Source organism: Saccopteryx bilineata, chromosome 5 (genome assembly GCF_036850765.1).
Source record: "Saccopteryx bilineata isolate mSacBil1 chromosome 5, mSacBil1_pri_phased_curated, whole genome shotgun sequence".
Classification (NCBI taxonomy): Eukaryota; Metazoa; Chordata; class Mammalia; order Chiroptera; family Emballonuridae; genus Saccopteryx; species Saccopteryx bilineata.
This window is the reverse complement of record NC_089494.1, coordinates 32,630,718-32,647,799: the sequence shown is the minus strand read 5'-3', so window position 1 is coordinate 32,647,799 and position 17,082 is coordinate 32,630,718. Positions and strand designations below refer to the sequence as shown.

The following is a 17,082-nucleotide window of genomic DNA, read 5'->3' as shown; positions in this document are numbered from 1 at the left end:
ACGCCAGCAAAAAAAACTCATCCTTCTAAAATTCTATACTATCCTGCTGTTACTGTGCCTATTTGTCTATACAGCAACGTTTCCACTATAAGGGTGGGTCTTTATTCATGAAGTTTGGAGGCTTTAAAAGCTTTCTAGGACATGGGAAAGAAAATTGCAGTACGGAGTTGCTGCTTCAGGTTAGAGTGGAATCAAATCTTCGCACCCCAGGAAACCACAATGTCCTGTGGAAGCTTCCTTGAATCTGGAAAGGATCGGCTTAGTAGAGTTTTGTTTCTTTGTAAAATCCCAAGCAGCCAGGATTGGTGAAGAGACTTCTCCCCCTACTCCGCCCTGTAGCCTTTAAACACCCCTGGGGGATAATGCTGACTTGGGTGGGATTTTGCTGGGGGAGAAGGTGACGTGCGTGGCGTGCGTGGCGCCATGATCCGAAGTCTGGATTTAATTCTTAGCTACGAGGTGGAAAATTTGCGTGGGAGGGCGATCTTAGAGGTGAAGTCTAGCCTTCCTTTCTACTGAGCAGAAGGGTTATTCTGAAAGCTGGTTTCGCTGCTCTTTTCCTTCTGGCCAGGGGCAGTTCCAAAGATACATTAATAGAGATACTGGTCTCTGCTAGATTATTCAAGTCCCCTTTTATCTCTTTATATGAACATCAAGTAAATAAATCTCTGCATTCCTTAAACTAGTTGCTGTTATCATACTAAATATCTTCCATAATTAGAGGTTGTGTAATACCAGCCCAGGGTTCTCAGACTCTCTTTAGTGGAAATATTTTCATACAGTATACCCTTCAGGCAGAGAGCAATATTTCAAAGTAAAATCCCTTTTTTTAAAAATTAGAATGATCATATGCTTTAATTCGTTAGCTTTATTACTATATTTTGTTTTGCCCAAGAGGCCTAAAATAAGAAACAGTTATTGTTTTACTATTTGCCTTTCAAGAAATCAGATATAGCACTCAGAGAAATAGGATTTTAAGTATGTTAAGGTACAGAAAGTTTATTAATGGATAGCTTACTGTTTTTCATTCTCAAATTGGGATCAAGTACTTGATTATTCTATTTTTATTTGCATAAAATTTTTCCTAAGAAACAATAAGCACCCTTGTACATATTGTAAATATGTGATAAATTCTATAAAAAAGAAGAAAGAGACCTAGAAATTTTACATTTAAAAAATAAATGATACTAACTTGGTAGGAATAATTAGTAGACAACCAGATAAGCAACCCTCTTCCACTTTTATTACTCCATGGAGACATCGCTGTTAACTCACTATGGGAAAGAACATGAGAGAAGAACAATCTGTCTTGGCAAACAATCTGTCCACTAAGACAAGACAGTTCATGCTGGTGAAAACAAAGAATTGGCAGGGCCAGCCAAGTTTGTTATCTGTACTAGTCAAGGTAAACTAGGTTTTAACAAACATCTCAGCAACTTACAAGTCATGGTAGCCTATCACAGTGGGGTTCACTGGGCAACAGACCCTAAAAACTCAGATTTTTATGCAGGAGGTTATTGGGTAAAGCTCTCAAGAAAAATCTCTCTGGAGATGGAGGTTCACAAGATCAGGCAGAGGGGGAAGTTGAAGTGCAACACAGTTGCACAGAATTAACCAATTCTGCAGAAAGCACTGAGGAATGTTCCTTCAGCATTGTCCTAAATTGAGGGGGGGGGCAGATCTTCATACCATCACATCAAATAGTCATTATTTAGGTCTACACCTAGGGGAGGGAGGTGACTTTGGGAAAGAAAGCTTTCTTTAGCCAAGGACAACCCCAGAGAGGGACCCAGCTGAGAACTGTCAGCCACCAGCATTTCCAGCAGTCTGGAAAGGTTCTGCTTCAGTCCTAACGGGTAAATATGCTCATGGTAGTCACTGAAGTCCCCAGACTATGGAAGCTTCAAAGAGATACATGCTTTCAAGATTGCCACGGTAGAGATCATGAAATTTAATTGCTAGTGCTGCAATGTCTTGGTATGTCTAAGGAATGAAAATGAGGCCAGTTTATTGGAGCATAAGAGATTAAATTAGAGAGGTAGGCATGTGCCACATCACACAAGGCTAGTAGACCATAACAAAGATGTGGATCATTTGCCTATTTGCTCAGTTCTCTTTCCTTCCCATTTCTTCCTTTTTTCTGGAGCTGACTCCCTTAAACTAAATTTTCAACACTCCCTTGCCTATTGATTTCCACTTAGGTTCAGCCAACTGGAGAACCTATTGATTTGTCCAAACTCCCTGAAATGAAATGGAGGCTCCCTCTTATTTATTCCTTTGTTCAGCAAGTATTTATTGTCTACTGTGCTTCCAGGCTTTGTGCTAGGCTAGTTTGGATACAATGAGCAAAACAGTCCAAGTCTCTGTTCTCACAGAGCTCTGTGATACCAAAGAATTTACAGTTCCTCAAACACACATGCCTTGGTGCCTTTGCGCTTTATGTTTTGTCACCCAAGAACACCCGTTCCCCCTCTGACTATCTCATTAAAAAAAAATTTTTTTTTTTTGACAGAGAGAGTCAGAGAAAGGGACAGATAGGGACAGACAGGAAGGGAGAGAGATGAGAAGCATCAATTCTTCGTTGTGGCTCCTTACTTGTGCATTGATTTATTTCTCATATGTGCCTTAACTGGGAGACTACAGCAGAGCAAGTGACCCCTTGCTCAAGCCAGTGACCTTGGGCTTCAAGTCAGCGACCTTTGGGCTCAAGCCAGTGACCATGGGGTCATGTCTATGGTCCCACGCTCAAGCCAGTGACCCTGCACTCAAGCTGATGAGCCTTGCTCAAACCAGATGAGCCGGCGCTCAAGCCGGCGACCTCAGGGTTTCGAACTTGGGTCCTCTGCATCCAGTTTGATGTTCTATCCTCTGTGCCACCACCTGGTCAGGTTCATTAATTCTTTTTTACCATTCAATATCCAGCTTAAACCGTGCTACCTCCGAGAAGATTCCCCTGACCCTAAACCTCAAACAGAATTAATTATTCCCTCTTTGCATTACTTTTATTTTCTTTTTTTATAATTTATGCTACTTTTATAATAAACATTAATCAGGAAAAAACGATTTGCTGTTTTTAAAGAACAAATATAAATGATGCCTGTATGGTGTCTGAATTTCAAATTAGTGTTTATTTTCTTCAATAAAAAAGCATATTCCTTTATTAAATTTTAAGTACTTCTACCTACCCCACATTAAATTCATAATCAGTCTTTTATACCTTTTGTATAAATTAGTTAGCAACACTTTCTAACAGTTCATGCAAAGAACATCTGTTGGGAGGGAAAAAATAGGAGAGTATTGATTGGGTTTGGGTGTCGTCCAAAAGGAAAACAGATACTGAAAGGAAAGAGGGAGGAAGTAGGGAGAAACTTGATTACTTTATAGTTTTCCAGGGCTAGGCATATCTGTGACTAAGGCATAATAGATTATCTTCATTCCACTTCAAAAAGTGAGACACATGCATTTCCAATAAATGCAATTACCAAAAGAGAATTAGAGTCAAATATGGAACTAGGGTCTGCTAACTCAGGTTTCATATCTTTCATCTTTTTATCTTTTTCTTTTTTTATTGATTATTAGAGAGAGAGGAAAGAAGAAAGAGAAACATTTATTTGTTGTTCCGTTTATTTATACATTCATTAGTTGATTCTTGTATGTGCCCTGACTGGGGGATTGAACCTGCAACCTTGGCGTATCTGGACAACACTTTAACCAACTGAGCTACCTGGCCAGAGCTTGTTATCTCTATTTTTTCTTTTTCTTTTCTTTCTTATCTTTTTTTTTTGAGAGAAAGAGAGAAAAAGACAAGAAGGGAGAGAGATGAGAAGCATCAACTCATAGTTGCTTCTCTGTAGTTGTTCATTGATTGCTTCTCATATATGCCTTGATGGGGGAGGTGGGGCCGGTGCTGAAGCTAAGCCAGTGACCCCTTGCACAAGCCAGTGACCTTGGGCTCAAGCCAGCAATCTTGGGATCATGCTGATGATCCTGCGGTCAAGCTGGCAACCCCACACTCAGGCTGGCGAGCCTCAAGTCAAATGAACTTGTGATCAAGCCGGCCACCTTGGGGTTTTGAATCTGGAACCTCAGCATTCCAGATCAACACTCTATCCACTGCACCACTACCGATCAAGCCAGGGCTTGTTATCTCTTTTTATTCAACTTTATTATTAATCAACTCTTGATTGTCAAAATGACAATGTCTGTTACTTTCAAATCTGTACTAAAAGTGTTACCTACTCATTAATTCAACTGATATTTATTAAGCATCTATTTGCCCATAAGTGAATAAAAAACAAAGGCCTCTGTCTTCTTGGAACTTCATTGTAGCAGAGGGAAACAGACAATAAACAAACAAACAAAAAAGACATATAAAATATCTAATATATAGAAAGTGCCAAATATTATGGATAAAGAAAAGGAAGACAGGTTAAAAGTAACTGAAATTGGTAGGGTGGCCAATCAGGTAATAGGATAAAACATGGAAGTTGGGCTAAGTGTTGTTTAAAAGTAAAATTTGAGCAAAGATGTGAAGAAACAGTACTCTTTGGAAGAATTAAAAAGTTCTTCCATGGCCCTGGCCGGTTGGCTCAGCGGTAGAGCGTCGGCCTAGCGTGCAGAAGTCCCGGGTTCAATTCCCGGCCAGGGCACACAGGAGAAGCGCCCATTTGCTTCTCCACCCCTCCGCCGCGCTTTCCCTCTCTGTGTCTCTCTTCCCCTCCCGCAGCCAAGGCTCCATTGGAGCAAAGATGGCCCGGGCGCTGGGGATGGCTCTGTGGCCTCTGCCCCAGGCGCTAGAGTGGCTCTGGTCGCAACATGGCGACGCCCAGGATGGGCAGAGCATCGCCCCCTGGTGGGCAGAGCGTCGCCCCTGGTGGGCGTGCCGGGTGGATCCTGGTCGGGTGCATGCGGGAGTCTGTCTGACTGTCTCTCCCTGTTTCCAGCTTCAGAAAAATGGAAAAAAAAAAAAAAAAAAAAAAAGTTCTTCCATGACTAGTCCCTGACATCTTGGGAGACACTGACTAAGATAGGCAATGGACCAGATAAGCATTTTGTATTTATCCTACCAGTACTCGGCAGCTATTTAAGGATGTTAAGAAGAGAAATAGCATGATCAAATATGGATTTTGAATAACAAATCATTCAGACTGGTAAATGGAAATTGGTTTAGAATGAGGTTATCAAGAGATCATTTGGACCCTGGCCAGTTGGCTCAGTGGTAGAGCATTGGCCCGGCATGTAGAAATTCCGGGTTCGATTACCAGTCAGGGCACACAGGAGAAGCGCCAATCTACTTCTTCACCCTTCCCACTCTCCTTCCTCTCTGTTTCTCTCTTCCCCACCCACAGCCAAGGCTCCATTGGAGCAAAGTTGGACCAGACAGTGAGGATGGCTCCATGGCCTCCATCTCAGGCGTTAGAATGGCTCTAATTGCAATGGAGCCAGATGGGCAGAGCATCACCCCCTAGTGGGCTTGACGAGTGGATCCTGGTGCGGCGCATGTGGGAATCTGTCTCTGCCTCCCCGCTTCTCATTTCAGAAAAAATACAAAAAGAGAGAGAGAGAGATCATTTGGGAAGCTACCCAACCCAGCAGGAGAAAAGGCCCTTATGTCAAAATAAGAACCCCTTACATCAAAAGAGCTATGTATATCTAGAAGTTAATAAAAGAACCAATGCATAGCCATAGCTAATTACTAATAACCAGCAACATTTTTAGAGATACTTCAGTTCTACTGTGCATTAGATCTTTGCATCAGTCTCAAAGGTACAAAGTTTCAAAATTACCAGTTACAATAGGAACTCAGGCACAAGGAATGAAATATGGGTGAACCAGGCACAAGGTAGGCTGCTGTACTTTCAGAAAAAGATAGAAACCTAAAACTGGATTGAGTTTTAACCCAAAAGTTAAAATACAAAGTCCGAGAACTATTAGTGCATAATCTTTTCCTGTCTATGATCGTAGGAGAAGGTGGGACTAAGCTTGTAGTTAGAACCCAGGTAAACTGTGGCAAAAAGAGTCTAGATAAGAAAAGCAGCCCTATAGGAAGTTTGGCTACTTTGACATGTGTGGCAGAGACATGGGTGCTCCACAAACATATCACCTGCTCCTTAATGTTTCCAACTTCTTTGTGGAGATATTGGAGAAGCACAGAGCAGCGAGTATTACACTCCAGCTGTCTTTTGAATTGGAGAGAGAAAACAACCAAGAACACCAAGCACTCCAGGTAGTACAACTACAAAACAGTGCAGCCATCATTAGCTTGGGTCCCTGATAACTAAATAGAACCCCTCTTTAACATACACTGGACATGAATCTTGAATAAAAAATTAAACTTTCATATTAAGCGACAGAGATTATAGGATAGTTATTGAACATAATTTAACCTATGTAGACGAATCAACATGTGTTACCTTCAATAGATAAAGTACCAGAATAGTAGGCAACAGAGTAAAACCATTATTATGCCAGCATATTTTCACAAAGCCAGGCTATGATTCACAAATAAGAAATATGGAAGAGAATAGCTAGCATTTTTTTAAAGTAGGGTCTGTAATCTTCATACAACATCAGGGTGGTTAACTCTTTTATATATTTATATATATTGATTATATATATCGTGTGTATATATATATATATAATTTTATTTACTGATTTTAGAGTGAAGAGCGAGAGAGAAAGTTCTGGGAGAGGAGAGGGAAACATCAACTCATAGTTGCTTCTCGTATGTGCCTTGACCAGGCTAGCCCAGGGTTTCCAACTGGCAACCTCAGCATTCCAGATGGATATTTTATGCACTACAAGGGTAGTAAATTCTTTCAAAGAATGGCATGTACCAGGCCATCTTTGCTCCAATGGAGCCTCGCTGCGGGAGGGGAAGAGAGAGACAGAGAGGAAGGAGAGGGGGAGGGGTGGAGAAGCAGATGAGCGCCTCTCCTGTGTACCCTGGCCGGGAATCGAACCCGGGACTTCTGCACGCCAGGCCGACGCTCTACCACTGAGCCAACTGGCCAGGGCCGAGGGAAAATATTAAACCAGAAAACCAAATTTTTAGTAACAGCTCTGCTACTGATTCTTTGACCTTGAGCAAATCATTTCACTTCTCTAGGTCTCAATTTCTCATCTGTAAAATAAATTTGGACTAATTATTCCTGTTTTCTATCAGCTTTAAAACTCTTATTTAGGCCTGACCTGTGGTGGCGCAGTGGATAAAGCGTCGACCTGGAAATGCTGAGGTCGCCGGTTTGATACCCTGGGCTTGCCTGGTCAAGGCACATATGGGAGTTGATGCTTCCAGCTCCTCCCCACCTTCTCTCTCTGTCTCTCTCTCCTCTGTCTCTCTCTCTCCCTTTCTCTCTCCTCTCTAAAATGAACAACAACAAAAAAAACCAAAACTCTTATTTACTAACATCACTGACTATCCTGTGTTAAGAATATTACATATAATGACAGGTTTCCTTTTACCCTAAAGAACACAGCTGAAAACAGAAATATTTGGAACAAAGCCTTTCTACAGCATATTACTTTATATTAGTGGAAATGTAGTGATTCTTTGTTTAAAATTATTTCATGAGCCTGACCAGGTGGTGGCGCAGTGGATAGAGCGTCGGACTGGGATGCAGAAGGACCCAGGTTCAAGACCCCGAGGCCTCGGCCTAGCGTGCGGAGGACCCGGGTTCAATTCCCGGCCAGGGCACACAGGAGAAGCGCCCATTTGCTTCTCCACCCCTCCGCCGCGCTTTCCTCTCTGTCTCTCTCGTCCCCTCCCGCAGCCAAGGCTCCATTGGAGCAAAGATGGCCCGGGCGCTGGGGATGGCTCTGTGGCCTCTGCCCCAGGCGCTAGAGTGGCTCTGGTCGCAACATGGCGACGCCCAGGATGGGCAGAGCATCGCCCCCTGGTGGGCAGAGCGTCGCCCCTGGTGGGCGTGCCGGGTGGATCCCGGTCGGGCGCATGCGGGAGTCTGTCTGACTGTCTCTCCCTGTTTCCAGCTTCAGAAAAATGAAAAGAAAAAAAAAAAAAAAAAGACCCCGAGGTCGCCAGCTTGAGCGCAGGCTCATCTGGCTTGAGCAAAAAAAAAAGCTCACCAGTTTGGACCCAAGGTCGCTGGCTCCAGCAAGGTGTTACTCAGTCTGCTGAAGGCCCGCAGTCAAGGCACATATGAGAAAGCAATCAATGAACAACTAAGAAGTCGCAATGCGCAACGAAAAACTAATGATTGATGCTTCTCATCTCTCTCCGTTCCTGTCTGTCTGTCCCTGTCTATTTCTGCCTCTGTAAAAAAATTTAAAAAAAATAATAAATAAATAAATAAATAATTATTTCATGAAATTGTTGGAAGTATTTATATAGTTTTGAGTTCTGAGTTATACAATTTTATAGAAAAGAAATCATTTTTTCTTTTTTATTTATTCTTTATTTTTTATTTTTCTGAAGTTAGAAGCGAGGAGGCAGAGAGACAGACTCCTCCATGCACCAGACTGGGATCCACCCAGCATGCCCACTAGAGGGCGATGATCTGCCCATCTGGGGCGTTGCTGGAACCATCCTCAGTGCCTGGGCCAACTTTGATCCAAAGGAGGGGAAGAGATAGATAGAAAAGAGAGAAAGAAGAGTGGAAAAGCAAATGAGCGCTTTTTCTGTGTGCTCTGACCAGAAATTGAACCTGGAACTTCCACACTCCAGCCGATGCTTTACGGCTGGGCAACTGACCAGGGCCCGAAATCACTGTTTTTTGTTTATTATTTTTACATTTTCTTTTTAATGTTATGATTCCCACTGTTCATAGCAAGAATGTAGAAGAAATATATTTTTCCATTTACATCCTAATATGTAGTCAAAACAAACAATTTGACCTTTATAACTCCAAAAAGGTCTAAATCACACCTTACAACTAATTCAGAAATAATATGACTTACAAAAGTTATTAATCAATCAGTAAGCATGTATTGAGTCCCTCTGGGTGACTTTGTAAAAATGCTATATAAATACTAACTTTTTTTTTAATATCTTTATTTTTTATTTTTTTTACAGACAGAGAGAGAGTCAGAGAGAGGGATAGACAGGGATAGACAGACAGGAACGGAGAGAGATGCGAAGCATCAATCATCAGGTTTTCGTTGCGCATTGGGACACCTTAGTTGTTCATTGATTGCTCTCTCATATGTGCCTTGACTGTGGGTCTTCAGCAGACCGAGTAACACCTTGCTCAAGTCAGCAACCCTGGGTCCAAGCTGGTGAGCTTTTTGCTCAAACCAGATGAGCCCACGCTCAAGCTGGCGACCTCAAGGTCTCGAATCTGGGTCCTTGGCATTGCAGTCCGATGCTCTATCCAGTGCGCCACCACCTGGTCAGGCTCAATACTAACTTTTAAAATTTTATTTATTGCCTAACCTGTAGTAGTGTAGAAGATTGAGCATGGACCTGGTATGCTGAGAGCCGAGGTTTATAACCCTGAGGTTGCCTGCTTGGGCAAGGGCTTGCCAGCTTGAACGTTGGATCATCGACATAATCTCAAGGTCGCTAGCTTGAGCTCACAGTTACTGGCTTGAGCAAGGGGTTACTGGCTCTGCTGTAGTCTCCCGGTCAAGGCACATATCAGAAAGCAATCAATGAACAACTATAGTGAAGCAACTACAAGTTGATGCTTCTCATCTCTTTTTTCCTATCTTTCTTTTCCTGTCTCTCTCTTCATCTGAAAAATTATTTATTGATTTTAGAAAGAGATAAGAAAGGAGAGAGAGAAAAAACATCAAGTTGTTCCACTTTTTTGTGCATTCATTGGTTGACTCTGACCAGAGATTGAACCCGCAACCTTGGTATATCTAGACGATGCTCTAACCAAATGAGCTACCCGAACAGGGCAATATTATTCCTTTTTTTTTTTTTTTGTATTTTTCTGAAGCTGGAAACGGGGAGAGACAGTCAGACAGACTCCTGCATGCGCCCTACCGGGATCCACCTGGCACGTCCACCAGGGGGCGACACTCTGCCCCTCCAGGGCGTCGCTCTTTGTGACCAGAGCCACTCTAGTGCCTGGGGCAGAGGCCAAGGAGCCATCCCCAGCACCTGGGCCATCTTTGCTCCAATAGAGCCTCGGCTAAGGGAGGGGAAGAGAGAGACAGAGAGGAAGGAGAGGGGAAGGGGTGGAGAAGCAGATGGGCGCTTCTCCTGTGTGCCCTGGCCAGGAATCGAACCCGGGACTTCTGCACACCAGGCCAACGCTCTACCACTGAGCCAACCGGCCAAGGCCAATATTATTCCTTTTTAATGCTTCATAAATTTGCATGTCATACTTGCTCAGGGGCCATATTAGTCTCTATAGCATTTCAATTTTAGTGTATGTATTGTCAAAATGAGCACTCAACATTAGGTAACTGTGATTGAGCATAGCATAGTTACCTAATGTTGAAATAATAAAAGCATAAGGTATTTCTCTCTAATTATTTCATGGACAATTATAAAATCTGTGAAAATCTTATTTCCTTAGAAATATTTATAATATTAAAGAGTAGTGACTGCCTGACCTATGGTGGCATAGTGGATAAAATGTCAACCTGGAATGCTGAGGTCACCAGTTCAAACCCCTACAGACAACTACAGGAGGTCCTCAGGTTAGTACAGTCTCGACATACGATGTTTCACGTTTACAACGCTCACTCCCATAAAAACTTATAAAAATTGAGACATGAGTGCTTCAGCTTATGCCATTAGTGTTCATACTTTTTTTTTGAAGATTTTATTTATTCATTTTAGAGAAGAGGGAGAGAGAAATAAGGGGAAAGGAGCAGGAAGCAACAACTCCCATATGTGCCTCGACCAGGCAAGCTCAGGGTTTCAAACCAGCAACCTCAGTGTTCCAGGTCGATGCTTTATCTGCTGCACCACCACAAGTCAGGCCAACATCCATACTTTTTTTACACTCATTTATTGTCATTTTTTTTGTGTGTCCTTTCCTTTTTCTGTGACTTAGTTGTATTTTTATATTCTAGATTATGGTTTTACAAATGTTTTAAGATAGGTAAGTGACTTAGGCTAGGGTATGTTTCGACATACATCAAAATTTGGGTTATGTCACTGTCACAGAAATGGAACTGTGTTGTAACACAAGGACCTCCTGTGCTATGAATCGGTGCTTCCCACTTCTCCCCCCTCTTTCTCTCTCTTCCTCTGTCTCTCTCCTTTCTCTAAAAATCAATAAATAAAAAAGTCTAAAAAAAAGGATGAAGAGTAGTGACTAATTCATATGCTCCTATACCCAGAAAATGTTCAATAAATAGTTATTGGAAAAGCCAGATAACTGAGGACACAAAACAAGTAAAAAATATTTAATCCTGCAAAGGCTTATTTGTATCTTAGAGATTAAAAAAATTATAATGACTAATTTTTTATTATTACATATTCTACAAATGTTTGAAACTTTTTCTAGTTATTAAGCATGTCAATATTATTCTCACTTAGATGCTGAGGCTGTTGCATAAACATTGAAATGCACAGAAGTTAAAAAACAACTGTCTTATGGCCTTGCATTCTAGTTTTTCTGGCTTACGATAAATATTTATCTGGCCTCTCTTAATGACCTTCAAATAACTGTACTAGACTATCTTCTTGCGGAAATTACTCAAATAATTTTAAGAGCAACTGAAACTACTGTAATACCCATCCTCACAACCTTCACCCTGTGTAAGATAAGTACATATTCATTCTTCTTAGAGGCTTCTGAAATACAGAAGTATCTACATCAAAACTTACATTCTTTCTTAATCTAGAATTTCCCTGATTCAAATTGGTTAGATCAGGGGTCGGGAACCTATGGCTCGTGAGCCAGATTTGGCTCTTTGATTGGCTGCATCTGGCTTGCAAATAAATCTTTAATAAAAATAATAATAACGGCCCTGGCCGGTTGGCTCAGTGGTCGAGCATTGGCCTGGCGTGCAGGAGTCCCAGATTCGATTCTCGGCCAGGGCACATAGGAGAAGCGCCCATCTGCTTCTCCACCCCTTCCCCTCTCCTTCCTCTCTGTCTCTCTCTTCCCCTTCTGCAGCCAAGGCTCCATTGGAGCAAAGTTGGCCCGGGTGCTGAGGATGGCTCCATGGCCTCTGCCTCAGGCGCTAGAATGGCTCTGGTTGCAACAGAGCAACACCCCAGATGGGTAGAGCATCGCCCCCTGGTGGGCAGAGCGTTGCCCCTGGTGGGTGTGCCGGGTGGATCCCGGTCGGGCGCATGCAGGAGTCTGTCTGACTGTCCCTCCCCATTTCCAGCTTCAGAAAAATACAAAAAATAATAATAATAAATAAAATAATAATAACGTTAAAAATATAAAACATTCTCATGTATTATAATTCAATTATTTCCTGCCTCTCATGTTCATGGTTGCGGGTGGCTGGAGCCAATCACAGCTGTCCTCTGGGACAACACCAAATTTTTATTGGATAATGCGTAATGTACACAGGTCGTTGTATGGCTCTAACAAGATTACATTTTAAAATATGTGACGTTTATGGCTCTCTCAGCAAAAAGTTTCCCTATCCCTGGGTTAGATATTTAGAGCTAAAATGTGTTGTTTTTATCTTAACACAAACTAATCATGCTGAAAACTTGAACCTCTTCCATTCAACTTCCTTCCCCTTCAACTAGACCAATTTTAAACCCCTATTGCAGTAAGAAATTGAATTATATAACAAATTTAGGGTGAAATCTTTGTCTAAATTTGGTCTCAAAGATGTTCAAAAAGAAAGATGATCACCCACTCTTTTTTATTTTTTAAAGTGTGGTAGCGGGAGAGCAACTCCTGCATGTGCGCCCGACTTGGATCTACCTGGCAGCCCCAACCCTGTCTGAGGTCAGTGCTCAAATCAACCCAGCTATCTCAGCGCCTAAGGCCAACCCAGCAATCCTCATTGCCCAGGCAGACACTCAAACCAACTGAGCCACTGGCTGCAGCAGGGGAACACAGAAAGAAGGGGGAGCAGGAGGGAGAGAGAAGTAGATGGTCGCTTCTCATGTGTGCCCTGACTGGAGATTGAACCCAGGACATCCGCATGCCAGGCTAGTGCTCTATCCACTGAGCCAACCAGCCGGGCCCATCCATTCATTTTTATGGGAAAAAATCCAAGCTTCACTTATAAAAATAACAATTTAAAAGAAGGCTGTTCATGGGTAGCTCATCTCAGAGCACATCCCTATTTCATCCAGCACGAAGGTTATATAGTATCTCTCATATTTTTAATATTCTTTTGCTTCAGAATCATCATTACCTTTCACTGGCTAACACATTTCTTCTGGGGGGATTCTCTTTCAGTATACAGTTCTCATATTAATCAAGTTGTTCAGTATATATCTACTATTATCCAGAAATCAGCTCTATATATTTATTATTCTTAAAACACAGAGGAAAAAAATGGAAATACCAGACTTGTAGGGGGTAGGGGTTCATTTCAAATATTACAGAATAATTTTTCCATTTAGAAAAAGGCACCAAACACGAATTATTACTAGAATAGTTTCACAGCTAAGGATCACTCATACACAGTTTGTTTGCCAAGTTTTATGTAGGACATCTGTCAGAAATTTTATTTACCATTGTCTCTATTTCCTACATCTCCCTCTAAGGATATTTTTAAAACTTCAGTAATAGAAAAAAAAATGGGGCAGAAAGAAAAATCTGATAGGGTGATTAGCCTCAGTAATAATTTCTAATTAAAGGGCTAATGATCAGTATCATATAACCAGTTGTCCATTGCCTCACCTACCTCTAACTAAGGACAATCCTAGAGGATAAAGATCAATTCTTTAGCTTATGAACAAAGATCTTCACATTCTTTCCAGCCTTATCCACCTCCCTGCTTTAGCTCCCTAAGAGTCCAAACACACTGAGCCTATTACAGTTTGCTGAATCTACCAGGCCCTTTCCCAAATTTCATCTCTTTTCTAATTAAAAAAAAAGGTAGAAAGGGAGTTCTATAATTTTCTACGAGTTATTCCCTTCATCTTTGATGGCTTCTCCTGCATCTTCTCCAAGCAATCTCGTATTCTTTTTCCAAAACCCGGTGTAGTCTGACTTGTGGTGGTGAGTGGATAAAAACATCAACCTGGAATGCTGAGGTTGCCATTTCAAAATCCTGGGCTTGCCTGTCAAGGCACATACAGGAAGCAACTACTATGAATTGATGCTCCCTGCTTCTTCCCACCTCTCTCTCTCCCTCCCCCTCCTCTCCTCTCTCTAAAACTCAATAAATAAAAAATTTAAAAAAAACAAGTGTAACTGCCACCTCCCTGGTTAAACATTCTCCTGTTCCCAGGTCAACATTATCTATTATCTGCCTTTCTTCTCTGTTCCCAAAAGGTTTTCTTCACACTCGAGAGTAGTATAACATTCCTCTTGCTTTTGTGTGTGTGTGTGTGTGTGTGTGTGTGTGTGTGTGTGTGTGTGTGAGAGAGAGAGAGAGAGAGAGAGTGACAGAGTCAGAGAGAGAAACAGACAGGGACAAACTGAAAGGGAGAGAGATGAGAAGCATCAATTCTTCCTTGTTAGGACCTTAGTTGTTCATTGATTGTTTACTCACATATGCCTTGACTGGGGGGCTCCAGCAGACCGAGTAACCCCTTGCTCGAGCCAGCGACCTTGGGCTCAAGCTGGTGAGCCTTGCTCAAACCAGATGAGCTCATGCTCAAGCTGGCTAGCTCGGGGTCTCGAACCTGGGTCCTCTGTGTCCCAGTCCAACACTCTATCCACTGCGCCACCACCTGATCAGGCTCCTCTTCTATTTTTATTCTTTGCTTTGATTTCAGAAGAAGATGGGTTATTTTAATGTTATATCCTTTATACTTTTCTGTATTTTTTTACTTTGTACTATTTTTTTTTATTTTATTTATTCATTTTTAGAGATGAGAGAGAGAGAGAGGAGAGACAGAGAGAGAGAGAGAAGGGGGAGGAGCTAGAAGCATCAACTCCCATATGTGCCTTGACCAGGCAAGCCCAGGGTTTCGAACCGGCGACCTCAGCATTTCCAGGCCAACACTTTATCCACTGCGCCACCACAGGTCGATATGTATTTTTTTAAATTAGAAAAATATAAATATTATTTCAAAGTAGTAGTTCTGGACAGAGAATATAAAAGAAAAACAAGTAATATTTGGTATCCAGAACAAAAATTTTATTCAAGGTAAGGAAATGCAAAAGAATTAAGCAAAGCCTTTGCATATTATCAAAAACAAATTACTTCACAAATGACACTTTATCATCAGCACCATTTCCTAATACAATCAAAATCTTCTGGATTTTTTAATATTCTATTTAGCATTCTGGCTTATTACCAGTTAGATTTGTGACATTTTATTTTTTCTATTTTATTTTGCTATTTTTTTATACATAAAGATTTTTATTTATTGAATATACAGAGAAAGAAGATGGGGCGAAGGGGTAGAGTGAGAAGTATTAACTCATAGTTGCTTCACTTTAGTTACTGCTTGCTTCTTGTATGTGCCTTGACCATGCAAGCCTAGGGTTTTGAACCAACGACCTCAGCATTCCAATTCGCTGCTTTATTCACTGCACTACCACAAGTCAGGCATATTTTTTCTATTTTATTGTATTATATTATTCATGTAAGCCTCTTAAAGCCCTTAGTGAAAGAGAAACAGTGTAAAGAAGCCTTTTGGGCATTAGAATTAATAACTGTTTCTAGCAGGTTCTATTAGATTCACATATTTAGCTGGAACGGGAACACTTCTTTAGAGAAAGGCATTATGAAGACAGCAAAACAACTAACCATGTGGCTAAAACCTATAGAATAAAAGAGCTCCCACATGCAGTCAACATAAGCACACCTATATACAACAAATCATAAGTGACATACAGAAGGTTCTGATATTAATTTCCACCTCTTCTTCATTATAGAACTTATGAAAACCCTTAGCTACAAATGGCTAAATTGTGTTTGTTTTCTCTCTCTTTTTTTAAATTCATTTTAGAGAAGGTAGAGAGGAGCAGGAAGCATCAATTCCCATATGTGCCTTGATCAGGCAAGGCTGGGGTTTTGAACCAGCAACCTCAGAGTTCCAGGTGGATGCTTTATCCACTGCGCCACCACAGGTCAGGCTAAATTGTATTTTCTTAAATTTATTTTAATATATCTTCTTTTGCTAATTTTCTTTTGTGTGTTCTGTTCTTGAACAATGCAGATCTGGCTAGGATGCAAGGTGGCTTATAACATCAGTACCTTTATTATTTGCAAAAGCAGTGATGCTTTCTAAACCTGTAATTTCTTTTTTTCTTCTTTCTTTTTGTTTTTTATTATATTTTTAGCGAGAGAGAGGGACAGACAGACAGCAAGGGCTCATATAAGAAGCATCAACTTGTAGTTGTGGCACCTTATCTGTTCACTGATTGCTTTCTCATATGTGCCTTGACCAGGGGTCTCCAGCCAAGCCAGTGACCCCTTGCTCAAGCCAGCAACCTTGGGCTTCAAGCCAGAGACCTTTGGCATCATCCAACGACCTTTGGGCTCAAGCCAGCAACCATGGAGTCATGTCTATGACCATGGAGTCACTCGAGCCAGCTATCCCGTACTCAACCTGGTGAGCCTGAGCTCAAGCCAGATGAGCCCATGCTCAAACTAGTGACCTCAGGGTTTTGAATCTAGGTCCTTGGAGTCCCAGGCTGATGCTTTGTCCACTGTGCCATCATCTGGTGTCAGGCTAAACCTGTAATTTCTGAATGATCAATTCAAATTGTATTGTCTTGGAGGCTTGGCCTGTGGTCTGCTCTGCAAGCTTTGCTCTATCCCAGTATCACTCAGCTATCTCCATGACTGATGTTACCCACAATGTCAGGTCTCGGTTCTTGAGTTCAAATAAGAAAGAATTCAAAGCCAAGAAGTCTAGCACAAGTTTATTTAAAAAGTCACAGAGGTAGAAGACATGAGCCAGTTGGACTGCATGAACTCAGGGAACAAGTACAGAGGCAAAACAATAACACTTGGCACGTAAGAGAGAAAATAGAGGATACATGCCTAAGAAAAGAAGAGAGGAAAGGGGCGGGGCAATGAGAGAGACAGAGAAAGAGTGCGTGCACTGAGTTTTTC

General features: G+C 41.6%; 1 non-coding gene across 1 annotated transcript; it reads right to left on the bottom strand.

The window, feature by feature from the left end:
- Positions 1–10,256: 10,256 nt before the first annotated feature.
- LOC136307166 (U6 spliceosomal RNA) lies at positions 10,257–10,360 on the bottom strand. Its single transcript, XR_010725841.1, has one exon. It is a non-coding gene; the product is annotated as a U6 spliceosomal RNA (small nuclear RNA).
- Between the last annotated feature and the right edge of the window lie 6,722 nt (positions 10,361–17,082).